Consider the following 14065-nt stretch of genomic DNA (forward strand, 5'->3'; position numbering starts at 1 on the left):
CCAATAAAGCTCTTTCTTTACCTTTACGCATACCAAGACATGGTTCACAAGTGGTAAGGTGTTGGTCTATCCGGCCGAACACCATGGGCTCAATTCACATTGGTGCCTGCAATGGCGTAGGGAGACTAAACATTAAACAAAGTCTTGTGGGACTACTAGGAGAGGGGAATTTTAGATTCACTTCCAAGACCTTGGGCATTAACTCTGTACCAGTTCAACTGGCCCTTTCTTACAAATGGACTATTAAAGGACAGGTTCTTACAGACTTTGCTGCTCGTCCTTTATCCTGCACCTTGTCTAGCAATCCAGAATGGCGCCGTAAGAGAACTTAAAAAAACGCCTCAAACCCCACTATTGCAGTTGGTTATATCACACTCAAACTCTTGACATCAACAGTGATCACTGCAAACAAGAAGCAGAGTGGCGCAGCGGAAGCGTGCTGGTCCCATAACCCAGAGGTCGATGGACCGAAACCATCCTCTGCTAACTAATCTGTCTTTCAGCATATCGCCTTGTTTTTAGGGGAAATGTGGCTTTAGTCTCTATTATTATTGCCTGCATCCTACTGAAAACAAGTTTTTTGGCGGGCCTTGTCTATTCTCAGTTTGTAGATATCATATTGGGGAATGGTGAATCCAGCCGAAAAAAACTTTCGTTTTTCAAGCCCATCAAAATGTCTAGCTAGCATGACAAATTTATCTCCCTGTAAACAACACCGGCTTTTGCCATTTAGCTTCTCTTTCATGCTAACGGCACCTTCATTGAGCACTTAGCACTTTGCCAAACAGCACAAAGAGGTAGAATGTTAAATGGGCGTATTGTTTAACTCTGTCATGAAGCATTCTCTCAGGCGAGCATTTTCAGGCAATTTATCCTGAAACCTTAGGTCTGCTTAGGCAGGTATATCAGACTCAAACTGGTGCCAAAAACACTGACAGAGAAGACAACAGAAGCAGAGTGGCGCAGCGGAAGCGTGCTGGGCCCATAACCCAGAGGTCGATGGATCGAAACCATCCTCTGCTAACTATGATGATGACAGGGCAGATTATTGCCATGACATTAAATAATGCATGCCTCCTACTGAAAATGCAGTTTAATGGGCTTTCTCTCATCTTACTTTAGAAACAGCCACTGCGCTTCTTTTTTCAAGCTAACAGCGCCTCATTGAGAACTTAGTTGCCAAACTGCACAAAGAGGTAGAATCTTCACACACTCACAATGTTTAACTCTCTCTTGGAGCATTCTTTCAGGCAACCATTTTCTTCCCCACACAGTTCCGTTGATAAAGCTCACCGCCTCCACTCTGTTTTGTGGAAAGCCCATGTTCCTATGACTGCGCCAGTGTCAATACTTGCTTTTGAGTAGCAGGACATGTCAATAGAGTTCTTTCTTTCCATCAGCATGTCAAGAGGCATGGTGGCCAAGTGGTAAGGCGTTGGTCTTGTAAACCAATAATCATGGGTTCAATCCCCATCCGTGCCTGAAATGGCATTGGTAGACTGACCACAAACAACCTGGCAAGTGCAATGTGATTAAAAACCCTTTGCTCACTTGTATATTCACAGAGCACGTTGCTTCATTTTGTGTTGCAGGCCCTGCCAATAAAGCTCTTTCTTTACCTTTACGCATACCAAGACATGGTTCACAAGTGGTAAGGTGTTGGTCTATCCGGCCGAACACCATGGGCTCAATTCACATTGGTGCCTGCAATGGCGTAGGGAGACTAAACATTAAACAAAGTCTTGTGGGACTACTAGGAGAGGGGAATTTTAGATTCACTTCCAAGACCTTGGGCATTAACTCTGTACCAGTTCAACTGGCCCTTTCTTACAAATGGACTATTAAAGGACAGGTTCTTACAGACTTTGCTGCTCGTCCTTTATCCTGCACCTTGTCTAGCAATCCAGAATGGCGCCGTAAGAGAACTTAAAAAAACGCCTCAAACCCCACTATTGCAGTTGGTTATATCACACTCAAACTCTTGACATCAACAGTGATCACTGCAAACAAGAAGCAGAGTGGCGCAGCGGAAGCGTGCTGGGCCCATAACCCAGAGGTCGATGGACCGAAACCATCCTCTGCTAACTAATCTGTCTTTCAGCATATCGCCTTGTTTTTAGGGGAAATGTGGCTTTAGTCTCTATTATTATTGCCTGCATCCTACTGAAAACAAGTTTTTTGGCGGGCCTTGTCTATTCTCAGTTTGTAGATATCATATTGGGGAATGGTGAATCCAGCCGAAAAAAACTTTCGTTTTTCAAGCCCATCAAAATGTCTAGCTAGCATGACAAATTTATCTCCCTGTAAACAACACCGGCTTTTGCCATTTAGCTTCTCTTTCATGCTAACGGCACCTTCATTGAGCACTTAGCACTTTGCCAAACAGCACAAAGAGGTAGAATGTTAAATGGGCGTATTGTTTAACTCTGTCATGAAGCATTCTCTCAGGCGAGCATTTTCAGGCAATTTATCCTGAAACCTTAGGTCTGCTTAGGCAGGTATATCAGACTGAAACTGGTGCCAAAAACACTGACAGAAAAGACAACAGAAGCAGAGTGGCGCAGCGGAAGCGTGCTGGGCCCATAACCCAGAGGTCGATGGATCGAAACCATCCTCTGCTAACTATGATGATGACAGGGCAGATTATTGCCATGACATTAAATAATGCATGCCTCCTACTGAAAATGCAGTTTAATGGGCTTTCTCTCATCTTACTTTAGAAACAGCCACTGCGCTTCTTTTTTCAAGCTAACAGCGCCTCATTGAGAACTTAGTTGCCAAACTGCACAAAGAGGTAGAATCTTCACACACTCACAATGTTTAACTCTCTCTTGGAGCATTCTTTCAGGCAACCATTTTCTTCCCCACACAGTTCCGTTGATAAAGCTCACCGCCTCCACTCTGTTTTGTGGAAAGCCCATGTTCCTATGACTGCGCCAGTGTCAATACTTGCTTTTGAGTAGCAGGACATGTCAATAGAGTTCTTTCTTTCCATCAGCATGTCAAGAGGCATGGTGGCCAAGTGGTAAGGCGTTGGTCTTGTAAACCAAAAATCATGGGTTCAATCCCCATCCGTGCCTGAAATGGCATTGGTAGACTGACCACAAACAACCTGGCAAGTGCAATGTGATTAAAAACCCTTTGCTCACTTGTATATTCACAGAGCACGTTGCTTCATTTTGTGTTGCAGGCCCTGCCAATAAAGCTCTTTCTTTACCTTTACGCATACCAAGACATGGTTCACAAGTGGTAAGGTGTTGGTCTATCCGGCCGAACACCATGGGCTCAATTCACATTGGTGCCTGCAATGGCGTAGGGAGACTAAACATTAAACAAAGTCTTGTGGGACTACTAGGAGAGGGGAATTTTAGATTCACTTCCAAGACCTTGGGCATTAACTCTGTACAAGTTCAACTGGCCCTTTCTTACAAATGGACTATTAAAGGACAGGTTCTTACAGACTTTGCTGCTCGTCCTTTATCCTGCACCTTGTCTAGCAATCCAGAATGGCGCCGTAAGAGAACTTAAAAAAACGCCTCAAACCCCACTATTGCAGTTGGTTATATCACACTCAAACTCTTGACATCAACAGTGATCACTGCAAACAAGAAGCAGAGTGGCGCAGCGGAAGCGTGCTGGGCCCATAACCCAGAGGTCGATGGACCGAAACCATCCTCTGCTAACTAATCTGTCTTTCAGCATATCGCCTTGTTTTTAGGGGAAATGTGGCTTTAGTCTCTATTATTATTGCCTGCATCCTACTGAAAACAAGTTTTTTGGCGGGCCTTGTCTATTCTCAGTTTGTAGATATCATATTGGTGAATGGTGAATCCAGCCGAGAAAAACTTTCGTTTTTCAAGCCCATCAAAATGTCTAGCTTGCATGACAAATTTATCTCCCTGTAAACAACACCGGCTTTTGCCATTTAGCTTCTCTTTCATGCTAACGGCACCTTCATTGAGCACTTAGCACTATGCCAAACAGCACAAAGAGGTAGAATGTTAAATGGGCGTATTGTTTAACTCTGTCATGAAGCATTCTCTCAGGCGAGCATTTTCAGGCAATTTATCCTGAAACCTTAGGTCTGCTTAGGCAGGTATATCAGACTCAAACTGGTGCCAAAAACACTGACAGAGAAGACAACAGAAGCAAAGTGGCGCAGCGGAAGCGTGCTGGGCCCATAACCCAGAGGTCGATGGATCGAAACCATCCTCTGCTAACTATGATGATGACAGGGCAGATTATTGCCATGACATTAAATAATGCATGCCTCCTACTGAAAATGCAGTTTAATGGGCTTTCTCTCATCTTACTTTAGAAACAGCCACTGCGCTTCTTTTTTCAAGCTAACAGCGCCTCATTGAGAACTTAGTTGCCAAACTGCACAAAGAGGTAGAATCTTCACACACTCACAATGTTTAACTCTCTCATGGAGCATTCTTTCAGGCAACCATTATCTTCCCCACACAGTTCCGTTGATAAAGCTCACCGCCTCCACTCTGTTTTGTGGAAAGCCCATGTTCCTATGACTGCGCCAGTGTCAATACTTGCTTTTGAGTAGCAGGACATGTCAATAGAGTTCTTTCTTTCCATCAGGGTGTCAAGAGGCATGGTGGCCAAGTGGTAAGGCGTTGGTCTTGTAAACCAAAAATCATGGGTTCAATCCCCATCCGTGCCTGAAATGGCATTGGTAGACTGACCACAAACAACCTGGCCAGTGCAATGTGATTAAAAACCCTTTGCTCACTTGTATATGCACAGCGCACGTTGCTACATTTTGTGTTGCAGGCCCTGCCAATAAAGCTCTTTCTTTACCTTTACACATACCAAGACATGGTTCACAAGTGGTAAGGTGTTGGTCTATCCGGCCGAACACCATGGGCTCAATTCACATTGGTGCCTGCAATGGCGTAGGGAGACTAAACATTAAACAAAGTCTTGTGGGACTACTAGGAGAGGGGAATTTTAGATTCACTTCCAAGACCTTGGGCATTAACTCTGTACCAGTTCAACTGGCCCTTTCTTACAAATGGACTATTAAAGGACAGGTTCTTACAGACTTTGCTGCTCGTCCTTTATCCTGCACCTTGTCTAGCAATCCAGAATGGCGCTGTAAGAGAACTTAAAAAAACGCCTCAAACCCCACTATTGCAGTTGGTTATATCACACTCAAACTCTTGACATCAACAGTGATCACTGCAAACAAGAAGCAGAGTGGCGCAGCGGAAGCGTGCTGGGCCCATAACCCAGAGGTCGATGGACCGAAACCATCCTCTGCTAACTAATCTGTCTTTCAGCAAATCGCCTTGTTTTTAGGGGAAATGCGGCTTTAGTCTCTATTATTATTGCCTGCATCCTACTGAAAACAAGTTTTTTGGCGGGCCTTGTCTATTCTCAGTTTGTAGATATCATATTGGGGAATGGTGAATCCAGCCGAGAAAAACTTTCGTTTTTCAAGCCCATCAAAATGTCTAGCTAGCATGACAAATTTATCTCCCTGTAAACAACACCGGCTTTTGCCATTTAGCTTCTCTTTCATGCTAACGGCACCTTCATTGAGCACTTAGCACTTTGCCAAACAGCACAAAGAGGTAGAATGTTAAATGGGCGTATTGTTTAACTCTGTCATGAAGCATTCTCTCAGGCGAGCATTTTCAGGCAATTTATCCTGAAACCTTAGGTCTGCTTAGGCAGGTATATCAGACTCAAACTGGTGATACACTGACAAAGAAGACAACAGAAGCAGAGTGGCGCAGCGGAAGCGTGCTGGGCCCATAACCCAGAGGTCGATGGATCGAAACCATCCTCTGCTAACTATGATGATGACAGGGCAGATTATTGCCATGACATTAAATAATGCATGCATCCTACTGAAAATGCAGTTTAATGGGCTTTCTCTCATCTTACTTTAGAAACAGCCACTGCGCTTCTTTTTTCAAGGTAACAGCGCCTCATTGAGAACTTAGTTGTCAAACTGCACAAAGAGGTAGAATCTTCACACGCTCACAATGTTTAACTCTCTCATGGAGCATTCTTTCAGGCAACCATTTTCTTCCCCACACAGTTCCGTTGATAAAGCTCACCGCCTCCACTCTGTTTTGTGGAAAGCCCATGTTCCTATGACTGCGCCAGTGTCAATACTTTTTTTTGAGTAGCAGGACATGTCAATAGAGTTCTTTCTTTCCATCAGCATGTCAAGAGGCATGGTGGCCAAGTGGTAAGGTGTTGGTCTTGTAAACCAAAAATCATGGGTTCAATCCCCATCCGTGCCTGAAATGGCATTGGTAGACTGACCACAAACAACCTGGCAAGTGCAATGTGATTAAAAACCCTTTGCTCACTTGTATATTCACAGAGCACGTTGCTTCATTTTGTGTTGCAGGCCCTGCCAATAAAGCTCTTTCTTTACCTTTACGCATACCAAGACATGGTTCACAAGTGGTAAGGTGTTGGTCTATCCGGCCGAACACCATGGGCTCAATTCACATTGGTGCCTGCAATGGCGTAGGGAGACTAAACATTAAACAAAGTCTTGTGGGACTACTAGGAGAGGGGAATTTTAGATTCACTTCCAAGACCTTGGGCATTAACTCTGTACAAGTTCAACTGGCCCTTTCTTACAAATGGACTATTAAAGGACAGGTTCTTACAGACTTTGCTGCTCGTCCTTTATCCTGCACCTTGTCTAGCAATCCAGAATGGCGCCGTAAGAGAACTTAAAAAAACGCCTCAAACCCCACTATTGCAGTTGGTTATATCACACTCAAACTCTTGACATCAACAGTGATCACTGCAAACAAGAAGCAGAGTGGCGCAGCGGAAGCGTGCTGGGCCCATAACCCAGAGGTCGATGGACCGAAACCATCCTCTGCTAACTAATCTGTCTTTCAGCATATCGCCTTGTTTTTAGGGGAAATGTGGCTTTAGTCTCTATTATTATTGCCTGCATCCTACTGAAAACAAGTTTTTTGGCGGGCCTTGTCTATTCTCAGTTTGTAGATATCATATTGGTGAATGGTGAATCCAGCCGAGAAAAACTTTCGTTTTTCAAGCCCATCAAAATGTCTAGCTTGCATGACAAATTTATCTCCCTGTAAACAACACCGGCTTTTGCCATTTAGCTTCTCTTTCATGCTAACGGCACCTTCATTGAGCACTTAGCACTATGCCAAACAGCACAAAGAGGTAGAATGTTAAATGGGCGTATTGTTTAACTCTGTCATGAAGCATTCTCTCAGGCGAGCATTTTCAGGCAATTTATCCTGAAACCTTAGGTCTGCTTAGGCAGGTATATCAGACTCAAACTGGTGCCAAAAACACTGACAGAGAAGACAACAGAAGCAAAGTGGCGCAGCGGAAGCGTGCTGGGCCCATAACCCAGAGGTCGATGGATCGAAACCATCCTCTGCTAACTATGATGATGACAGGGCAGATTATTGCCATGACATTAAATAATGCATGCCTCCTACTGAAAATGCAGTTTAATGGGCTTTCTCTCATCTTACTTTAGAAACAGCCACTGCGCTTCTTTTTTCAAGCTAACAGCGCCTCATTGAGAACTTAGTTGCCAAACTGCACAAAGAGGTAGAATCTTCACACACTCACAATGTTTAACTCTCTCATGGAGCATTCTTTCAGGCAACCATTATCTTCCCCACACAGTTCCGTTGATAAAGCTCACCGCCTCCACTCTGTTTTGTGGAAAGCCCATGTTCCTATGACTGCGCCAGTGTCAATACTTGCTTTTGAGTAGCAGGACATGTCAATAGAGTTCTTTCTTTCCATCAGGGTGTCAAGAGGCATGGTGGCCAAGTGGTAAGGCGTTGGTCTTGTAAACCAAAAATCATGGGTTCAATCCCCATCCGTGCCTGAAATGGCATTGGTAGACTGACCACAAACAACCTGGCCAGTGCAATGTGATTAAAAACCCTTTGCTCACTTGTATATGCACAGCGCACGTTGCTACATTTTGTGTTGCAGGCCCTGCCAATAAAGCTCTTTCTTTACCTTTACACATACCAAGACATGGTTCACAAGTGGTAAGGTGTTGGTCTATCCGGCCGAACACCATGGGCTCAATTCACATTGGTGCCTGCAATGGCGTAGGGAGACTAAACATTAAACAAAGTCTTGTGGGACTACTAGGAGAGGGGAATTTTAGATTCACTTCCAAGACCTTGGGCATTAACTCTGTACCAGTTCAACTGGCCCTTTCTTACAAATGGACTATTAAAGGACAGGTTCTTACAGACTTTGCTGCTCGTCCTTTATCCTGCACCTTGTCTAGCAATCCAGAATGGCGCTGTAAGAGAACTTAAAAAAACGCCTCAAACCCCACTATTGCAGTTGGTTATATCACACTCAAACTCTTGACATCAACAGTGATCACTGCAAACAAGAAGCAGAGTGGCGCAGCGGAAGCGTGCTGGGCCCATAACCCAGAGGTCGATGGACCGAAACCATCCTCTGCTAACTAATCTGTCTTTCAGCAAATCGCCTTGTTTTTAGGGGAAATGCGGCTTTAGTCTCTATTATTATTGCCTGCATCCTACTGAAAACAAGTTTTTTGGCGGGCCTTGTCTATTCTCAGTTTGTAGATATCATATTGGGGAATGGTGAATCCAGCCGAGAAAAACTTTCGTTTTTCAAGCCCATCAAAATGTCTAGCTAGCATGACAAATTTATCTCCCTGTAAACAACACCGGCTTTTGCCATTTAGCTTCTCTTTCATGCTAACGGCACCTTCATTGAGCACTTAGCACTTTGCCAAACAGCACAAAGAGGTAGAATGTTAAATGGGCGTATTGTTTAACTCTGTCATGAAGCATTCTCTCAGGCGAGCATTTTCAGGCAATTTATCCTGAAACCTTAGGTCTGCTTAGGCAGGTATATCAGACTCAAACTGGTGATACACTGACAAAGAAGACAACAGAAGCAGAGTGGCGCAGCGGAAGCGTGCTGGGCCCATAACCCAGAGGTCGATGGATCGAAACCATCCTCTGCTAACTATGATGATGACAGGGCAGATTATTGCCATGACATTAAATAATGCATGCATCCTACTGAAAATGCAGTTTAATGGGCTTTCTCTCATCTTACTTTAGAAACAGCCACTGCGCTTCTTTTTTCAAGGTAACAGCGCCTCATTGAGAACTTAGTTGTCAAACTGCACAAAGAGGTAGAATCTTCACACGCTCACAATGTTTAACTCTCTCATGGAGCATTCTTTCAGGCAACCATTTTCTTCCCCACACAGTTCCGTTGATAAAGCTCACCGCCTCCACTCTGTTTTGTGGAAAGCCCATGTTCCTATGACTGCGCCAGTGTCAATACTTTTTTTTGAGTAGCAGGACATGTCAATAGAGTTCTTTCTTTCCATCAGCATGTCAAGAGGCATGGTGGCCAAGTGGTAAGGTGTTGGTCTTGTAAACCAAAAATCATGGGTTCAATCCCCATCCGTGCCTGAAATGGCATTGGTAGACTGACCACAAACAACCTGGCAAGTGCAATGTGATTAAAAACCCTTTGCTCACTTGTATATTCACAGAGCACGTTGCTTCATTTTGTGTTGCAGGCCCTGCCAATAAAGCTCTTTCTTTACCTTTACGCATACCAAGACATGGTTCACAAGTGGTAAGGTGTTGGTCTATCCGGCCGAACACCATGGGCTCAATTCACATTGGTGCCTGCAATGGCGTAGGGAGACTAAACATTAAACAAAGTCTTGTGGGACTACTAGGAGAGGGGAATTTTAGATTCACTTCCAAGACCTTGGGCATTAACTCTGTACCAGTTCAACTGGCCCTTTCTTACAAATGGACTATTAAAGGACAGGTTCTTACAGACTTTGCTGCTCGTCCTTTATCCTGCACCTTGTCTAGCAATCCAGAATGGCGCCGTAAGAGAACTTAAAAAAACGCCTCAAACCCCACTATTGCAGTTGGTTATATCACACTCAAACTCTTGACATCAACAGTGATCACTGGAAACAAGAAGCAGAGTGGCGCAGCGGAAGCGTGCTGGGCCCATAACCCAGAGGTCGATGGATTGAAACCATCCTCTGCTAACTAATCTGTCTTTCAGCATATTGCCTTGTTTTTAGGGGAAATGTGGCTTTAGTCTCTCTTATTATTGCCTGCATCCTACTGAAAACAAGTTTTTTGGCGGTACTTGTCTATTCTCAGTTTGTAGATATCATATTGGGGAATGGTGAATCCAGCCGAGAAAAACTTTCGTTTTTCAAGCCCATCAAAATGTCTAGCTAGCATGACAAATTTATCTCCCTGTAAACAACACCGGCTTTTGCCATTTAGCTTCTCTTTCATGCTAACGGCACCTTCATTGAGCACTTAGCACTATGCCAAACAGCACAAAGAGGTAGAATGTTAAATGGGCGTATTGTTTAACTCTGTCATGAAGCATTCTCTCAGGCGAGCATTTTCAGGCAATTTATCCTGAAACCTTAGGTCTGCTTAGGCAGGTATATCAGACTCAAACTGGTGCCAAAAACACTGACAGAGAAGACAACAGAAGCAGAGTGGCGCAGCGGAAGCGTGCTGGGCCCATAACCCAGAGGTCGATGGATCGAAACCATCCTCTGCTAACTATGAGGATGACATTGCAGATTATTGCCATGACATTAAATAATGCATGCCTCCTACTGAAAATGCAGTTTAATGGGCTTTCTCTCATCTTACTTTAGAAACAACCCCAGCGTCAGCCACTGCGCTTCTTTTTTCAAGTTACCAGCGCCTCATTGAGAACTTAGTTGCCAAACTGCACAAAGAGGTAGAATCTTCACACGCTCACAATGTTTAACTCTCTCATGGAGCATTCTTTCAGGCAACCATTTTCTTCCCCACACAGTTCCTTTGATAAAGCTCACCGCCTCCACTCTGTTTTGTGGAAAGCCTATGTTCCTTTGACTGCGCCAGTGTCAATACTTGCTTTTGAGTAGCAGGACATGTCAATAGAGTTCTTTCTTTCCATCAGGGTGTCAAGAGGCATGGTGGCCAAGTGGTAAGGCGTTGGTCTTGTAAACCAAAAATCATGGGTTCAATCCCCATCCGTGCCTGAAATGGCATTGGTAGACTGACCACAAACAACCTGGCAAGTGCAATGTTATTAAAAACCCTTAGCTCACTTGTATATTCACAGAGCACGTTGCTTCATTTTGTGTTGCAGGCCCTGCCAATAAAGCTCTTTCTTTACCTTTACGCATACCAAGACATGGTTCACAAGTGGTAAGGTGTTGGTCTATCCGGCCGAACACCATGGGCTCAATTCACATTGGTGCCTGCAATGGCGTAGGGAGACTAAACATTAAACAAAGTCTTGTGGGACTACTAGGAGAGGGGAATTTTAGATTCACTTCCAAGACCTTGGGCATTAACTCTGTACCAGTTCAACTGGCCCTTTCTTACAAATGGACTATTAAAGGACAGGTTCTTACAGACTTTGCTGCTCGTCCTTTATCCTGCACCTTGTCTAGCAATCCAGAATGGCGCCGTAAGAGAACTTAAAAAAACGCCTCAAACCCCACTATTGCAGTTGGTTATATCACACTCAAACTCTTGACATCAACAGTGATCACTGCAAACAAGAAGCAGAGTGGCACAGCGGAAGCGTGCTGGGCCCATAACCCAGAGGTCGATGGACCGAAACCATCCTCTGCTAACTAATCTGTCTTTCAGCATATCGCCTTGTTTTTAGGGGAAATGTGGCTTTAGTCTCTATTATTATTGCCTGCATCCTACTGAAAACAAGTTTTTTGGCGGGCCTTGTCTATTCTCAGTTTGTAGATATCATATTGGGGAATGGTGAATCCAGCCGAAAAAAACTTTCGTTTTTCAAGCCCATCAAAATGTCTAGCTAGCATGACAAATTTATCTCCCTTTAAACAACACCGGCTTGTGCCATTTAGCTTCTCTTTCATGCTAACGGCACCTTCATTGAGCACTTAGCACTTTGCCAAACAGCACAAAGAGGTAGAATGTTAAATGGGCGTATTGTTTAACTCTTTCATGAAGCATTCTCTCAGGCGAGCATTTTCAGGCAATTTATCCTGAAACCTTAGGTCTGCTTAGGCAGGTATATCAGACTGAAACTGGTGCCAAAAACACTGACAGAGAAGACAACAAAGGCAGAGTGGCGCAGCGGAAGCGTGCTGGGCCCATAACCCAGAGGTCGATGGATCGAAACCATCCTCTGCTAACTATGATGATGACAGGGCAGATTATTGCCATGACATTAAATAATGCATGCCTCCTACTGAAAATGCAGTTTAATGGGCTTTCTCTCATCTTACTTTAGAAACAACCCCAGCGTCAGCCACTGCGCTTCTTTTTTCAAGCTACCAGCGCCTCATTGAGAACTTAGTTGCCAAACTGCACAAAGAGGTAGAATCTTCACACGCTCACAATGTTTAACTCTCTCATGGAGCATTCTTTCAGGCAACCATTTTCTTCCCCACACAGTTCCGTTGATAAAGCTCACCGCCTCCACTCTGTTTTGTGGAAAGCCTATGTTCCTTTGACTGCGCCAGTGTCAATACTTGCTTTTGAGTAGCAGGACATGTCAATAGAGTTCTTTCTTTCCATCAGGGTGTCAAGAGGCATGGTGGCCAAGTGGTAAGGCGTTGGTCTTGTAAACCAAAAATCATGGGTTCAATCCCCATCCGTGCCTGAAATGGCATTGGTAGACTGACCACAAACAACCTGGCAAGTGCAATGTTATTAAAAACCCTTAGCTCACTTGTATATTCACAGAGCACGTTGCTTCATTTTGTGTTGCAGGCCCTGCCAATAAAGCTCTTTCTTTACCTTTACGCATACCAAGACATGGTTCACAAGTGGTAAGGTGTTGGTCTATCCGGCCGAACACCATGGGCTCAATTCACATTGGTGCCTGCAATGGCGTAGGGAGACTAAACATTAAACAAAGTCTTGTGGGACTACTAGGAGAGGGGAATTTTAGATTCACTTCCAAGACCTTGGGCATTAACTCTGTACCAGTTCAACTGGCCCTTTCTTACAAATGGACTATTAAAGGACAGGTTCTTACAGACTTTGCTGCTCGTCCTTTATCCTGCACCTTGTCTAGCAATCCAGAATGGCGCCGTAAGAGAACTTAAAAAAACGCCTCAAACCCCACTATTGCAGTTGGTTATATCACACTCAAACTCTTGACATCAACAGTGATCACTGCAAACAAGAAGCAGAGTGGCGCAGCGGAAGCGTGCTGGGCCCATAACCCAGAGGTCGATGGACCGAAACCATCCTCTGCTAACTAATCTGTCTTTCAGCATATCGCCTTGTTTTTAGGGGAAATGTGGCTTTAGTCTCTATTATTATTGCCTGCATCCTACTGAAAACAAGTTTTTTGGCGGGCCTTGTCTATTCTCAGTTTGTAGATATCATATTGGGGAATGGTGAATCCAGCCGAAAAAAACTTTCGTTTTTCAAGCCCATCAAAATGTCTAGCTAGCATGACAAATTTATCTCCCTTTAAACAACACCGGCTTGTGCCATTTAGCTTCTCTTTCATGCTAACGGCACCTTCATTGAGCACTTAGCACTTTGCCAAACAGCACAAAGAGGTAGAATGTTAAATGGGCGTATTGTTTAACTCTTTCATGAAGCATTCTCTCAGGCGAGCATTTTCAGGCAATTTATCCTGAAACCTTAGGTCTGCTTAGGCAGGTATATCAGACTGAAACTGGTGCCAAAAACACTGACAGAGAAGACAACAAAGGCAGAGTGGCGCAGCGGAAGCGTGCTGGGCCCATAACCCAGAGGTCGATGGATCGAAACCATCCTCTGCTAACTATGATGATGACAGGGCAGATTATTGCCATGACATTAAATAATGCATGCCTCCTACTGAAAATGCAGTTTAATGGGCTTTCTCTCATCTTACTTTAGAAACAGCCACTGCGCTTCTTTTTTCAAGCTACCAGCGCCTCATTGAGAACTTAGTTGCCAAACTGCACAAAGAGGTAGAATCTTCACACGCTCACAATGTTTAACTCTCTCATGGAGCATTCTTTCAGGCAACCATTTTCTTC

General features: G+C 44.3%; 15 non-coding genes across 15 annotated transcripts; all 15 read left to right on the forward strand.

The window, feature by feature from the left end:
* The first annotated feature begins 951 nt into the window (after positions 1-951).
* On the forward strand, positions 952-1023 carry trnam-cau (transfer RNA methionine (anticodon CAU)). Its single transcript has one exon. It is a non-coding gene; the product is annotated as a tRNA-Met (tRNA).
* A 387-nt stretch (positions 1024-1410) lies between these two features.
* On the forward strand, positions 1411-1482 carry trnat-ugu (transfer RNA threonine (anticodon UGU)). Its single transcript has one exon. It is a non-coding gene; the product is annotated as a tRNA-Thr (tRNA).
* Positions 1483-2549: 1067 nt separating this feature from the next.
* trnam-cau (transfer RNA methionine (anticodon CAU)) lies at positions 2550-2621 on the forward strand. The gene has a single exon. It is a non-coding gene; the product is annotated as a tRNA-Met (tRNA).
* A 387-nt stretch (positions 2622-3008) lies between these two features.
* Positions 3009-3080, forward strand: trnat-ugu (transfer RNA threonine (anticodon UGU)). Its single transcript has one exon. It is a non-coding gene; the product is annotated as a tRNA-Thr (tRNA).
* A 1526-nt stretch (positions 3081-4606) lies between these two features.
* Positions 4607-4678, forward strand: trnat-ugu (transfer RNA threonine (anticodon UGU)). The gene has a single exon. It is a non-coding gene; the product is annotated as a tRNA-Thr (tRNA).
* Positions 4679-5741: 1063 nt separating this feature from the next.
* Positions 5742-5813, forward strand: trnam-cau (transfer RNA methionine (anticodon CAU)). Its single transcript has one exon. It is a non-coding gene; the product is annotated as a tRNA-Met (tRNA).
* A 387-nt stretch (positions 5814-6200) lies between these two features.
* On the forward strand, positions 6201-6272 carry trnat-ugu (transfer RNA threonine (anticodon UGU)). The gene has a single exon. It is a non-coding gene; the product is annotated as a tRNA-Thr (tRNA).
* A 1526-nt stretch (positions 6273-7798) lies between these two features.
* On the forward strand, positions 7799-7870 carry trnat-ugu (transfer RNA threonine (anticodon UGU)). The gene has a single exon. It is a non-coding gene; the product is annotated as a tRNA-Thr (tRNA).
* A 1063-nt stretch (positions 7871-8933) lies between these two features.
* Positions 8934-9005, forward strand: trnam-cau (transfer RNA methionine (anticodon CAU)). The gene has a single exon. It is a non-coding gene; the product is annotated as a tRNA-Met (tRNA).
* Positions 9006-9392: 387 nt separating this feature from the next.
* trnat-ugu (transfer RNA threonine (anticodon UGU)) lies at positions 9393-9464 on the forward strand. Its single transcript has one exon. It is a non-coding gene; the product is annotated as a tRNA-Thr (tRNA).
* A 1067-nt stretch (positions 9465-10531) lies between these two features.
* Positions 10532-10603, forward strand: trnam-cau (transfer RNA methionine (anticodon CAU)). The gene has a single exon. It is a non-coding gene; the product is annotated as a tRNA-Met (tRNA).
* Positions 10604-11002: 399 nt separating this feature from the next.
* Positions 11003-11074, forward strand: trnat-ugu (transfer RNA threonine (anticodon UGU)). Its single transcript has one exon. It is a non-coding gene; the product is annotated as a tRNA-Thr (tRNA).
* Positions 11075-12141: 1067 nt separating this feature from the next.
* On the forward strand, positions 12142-12213 carry trnam-cau (transfer RNA methionine (anticodon CAU)). The gene has a single exon. It is a non-coding gene; the product is annotated as a tRNA-Met (tRNA).
* A 399-nt stretch (positions 12214-12612) lies between these two features.
* On the forward strand, positions 12613-12684 carry trnat-ugu (transfer RNA threonine (anticodon UGU)). Its single transcript has one exon. It is a non-coding gene; the product is annotated as a tRNA-Thr (tRNA).
* Positions 12685-13751: 1067 nt separating this feature from the next.
* On the forward strand, positions 13752-13823 carry trnam-cau (transfer RNA methionine (anticodon CAU)). Its single transcript has one exon. It is a non-coding gene; the product is annotated as a tRNA-Met (tRNA).
* Positions 13824-14065: the final 242 nt, after the last annotated feature.

The sequence above is a fragment of the Oryzias latipes genome, chromosome 18, assembly GCF_053564925.1.
Source record: "Oryzias latipes strain Hd-rR chromosome 18, Olatipes_Hd-rR_3.1".
Taxonomy (NCBI): domain Eukaryota; kingdom Metazoa; phylum Chordata; class Actinopteri; order Beloniformes; family Adrianichthyidae; genus Oryzias; species Oryzias latipes.